Source organism: Palaemon carinicauda, chromosome 39 (genome assembly GCF_036898095.1).
Source record: "Palaemon carinicauda isolate YSFRI2023 chromosome 39, ASM3689809v2, whole genome shotgun sequence".
Lineage (NCBI taxonomy): Eukaryota > Metazoa > Arthropoda > Malacostraca > Decapoda > Palaemonidae > Palaemon > Palaemon carinicauda.
Window position 1 is genome coordinate 38,763,603 of NC_090763.1, and position 3,352 is coordinate 38,766,954.

Consider the following 3,352-nt stretch of genomic DNA (forward strand, 5'->3'; position numbering starts at 1 on the left):
TAAACGAGAAATATTGGGACATACTAGCATTATCTTTTTTTCACATACCAAGAGAGAGCCCAGGTCTGGTGGGGGTGTCGGACTCATTATTCTTAAAAGTTACTCAAATATCAGAATGTTAAAAAGAACTAGTGTAACAAGCTTTGAATATATAGAAATAACTTTAGTTAAAAAAAAATATATATCCTTTGTAAGTCTACAAACTCCCGAGAACAAACACTAGTATCTATATTGAAGAATTTGGTGCTTTCATGGAGATGATCATCATGGAAAAAAACGAATTATATATTTGTGGAGACTTAAATTTTTGGATGGATGACGCATCAAATCCCAACGCTTTGGCATTTAGTCAGATTAGAATCCTATCGACTAGTGAATAATGTAGACTGTACAACTACTTTAACTGGGCATACAATTAGTCAGTCACTTAGAAGTAATAGGAGCTTTGCTTGACAACAAATTGATAACAGACAAGAAGATGTCTTTCGCAAGCTTTGTAGGACATAAAAATCCTACGTTTCAGTATCTTCAGCAAATATAAAAGTTGTAGAGACATCAAGGCAGATTTTGTTCAAAGTAGAGATTGTTCAAAGTAAATTTTGCTAAAAGTAAATTTTATTCTTAAGTGTTTCAAAGCATAATATTCCATTACATCACATGAATATGAAAGAAGTCAGTAAAGATAAATGTTTTCTCTAACGAAATTACGCTTAGTAAATTCTTTTGATTTTTTTTTCTTAGTTTATATATAGTTAAGAGGCGAATAAGAAGCGAAGATATACTCATAATATCTTTTGTGGAAATTAGCTCGCGAAAGACATTACGACATATAACTGTCTTCAGTTTAAAAGTCTCAATCTATATTTTGTTCTCGTTCGATTACAAAAGTTTCCTTTTGAAAAAACTTTCAAATTTTTCACTTGTCTTTGAAGCTTCTTCTCACGATCAGTAATGAGCCTCGAGTCATATACGTTTACAAAACACTATTAAGATATCGTTAACAGATTTTATCTCTCTAATTAATAGTTTAATTATGATTGAAATTATGTAGTTTATAGAGAAACCTTTACCCTCTATATAGTAAATATTCTAACAATTTATCAATTGAAAATCTGTGACATTAATCGAGAATACTAAAATATTTAATGGGCATAGTCATATTACTGACATGATTAGCCTCTGATGTTTCTAATTTAATTGGATATGAAACGTCATTGAAAAATATGGCATAAAAATAAAGGGCAGCTTACAAATGCAATGACCATAAGTTCTGAATGTAACAACATTCAGAACTTATGGTCACTACATTATTTGTGAGTCCGAAAAGATTATTTTCTGCGGATAAATAAAAGGAATAAAGCTTCCTAGTTTATGTTCTCACAACCGTAAACAAATGAAAGTGAATACTGAGATGACATTCCTACTCATGAGCGATTACCTTATTATTATTATTATTATTATTATTATTATTATTATTATTATTATTATTATTATTATTATTATTATTATTATCAGAAATATGATGATGAGGATTACAACTAATACTATTATTATTATTATTATTATTATTATTATTATTATTATTATTATTATTACGAAAATCGGCAATGTTATTTTAGAGAAATTATTATATGCTATAAATCAGTGAGCAATGATTTGAAGAAAAGTAAATGAAAAGAGTTGTTGCAACAATATGAAAATGTATTGAACGTTAACAGTATATTCAAATTCCTCAAAGAAAGCATATCATGAGATGGTAATACTGGGAGTTGAACTGCTAATTATTACGCATTGGAACGACATTATTATTATTAATATTATTATTATTGTTATTACTATTATTATTATTATTATTATTATTACTTGCTAAGCTACAAACCTAGTTGGAAAAGCAAAATACTACAAGTACGAGGGCTCCAAATGGAGAAAATAGCACAGTAAGGAAAGGAAATAAGGAAACTATAAATCATTATTCTTAGTTCTTGTTATGAATAATACCTTCAAATATCAATTACCATTTTCAACTTATAAAAAGATGATTCTTCAATCCTGTGCACACAACAATAATGTTTAATACATTCCAAAAGGCAGGAGTCCATTGTAGTTTGTGTAAAGAACTAATGAAAGCAAAATCTCTTAATCATATATATATACATATGAATTGGTAGTTATGATGGATTATCCATTGTTTAGATTAAGAAGATATTTGAATTTCCTTTCAAAAAAAAGGGAAAAGAAAGATCATCATTCGGTCTTTAAAGTGTGCAATATATATATGTATATATATATATATATATATATATATATATATATATATATATATATATATATATATATATAAATTGGAAGTTACAATGGATTACCCACTGTTTAAATTAAGAAGTTATTTGAATTCCCTTTAAAAAAGTGAAAAGAAAGCTCATCACTCGGTCTTTAAAGTGTGCAATATTACATGCGGTAAAAGCAGCAACGGATTCTGCTGATAGAAAGATAAATATTTAAACCCGAAAACTTTTATTAATTATGTAAAAATACTTTTAGTTTTCCAACAGAAAGTTATAAAACGTTCTCAACAACCTGGTCTTGAAAGCAACAGCCTTCCCAGTAAAGAATATTTCATAGTTGATTTTTGAACCCCAGTTCTTATGCAAAAGGCCTATTAACATGGTTCAACCTCATCCTCTACTGTAGGTGCAGCTGCATAAGATGCAGCTTTAGCCTTGAGAAGATGCACTGAATATCGCAGAATCTTTCCCAATTACATTCAAGTTAGTTCGAGCTTATTTCGCATTTCACATTCGTTATCGTAAACAACCAGCAAAACTCAGATAGAATTGCTATTTCCCTCGCTGTGGTTTCCCCTCAGTCAGGTTGCCATTCAGAATTAAAATTGCAACTCTTCCATCAAGTAATATGATACGCCATTATCAAGAATTTGCAAGAGGCTTAATGCCAGGATTCAATTATGCAAAAGAGCTTTTAGGATAATTGTATTGACCTTTTTCGCTGCCAGCGATATTTTGTGTCATTATATATTTACTAGTGTACGTGGCCCGTCAGAAATGACAGCTAAATACTAGCTACATATCAACACTAACGCTCATACAGCCCCTCTCACCAGGACATGACTACTCCCTCTCCTCACTACCCGAGAGACGGAGAGAGCTGAGCGTGACTGGAAAGAAATATCTCTATATCTATTCCTATCTATCTATTTATCTATCTATCTATTTATCCATCTATCTATCTATCCATCTATCTATCTATCTATCTACTTATATATATATATATATATATATATATATATATATATATATATATATATATATATGTATGTATATATATATACTGT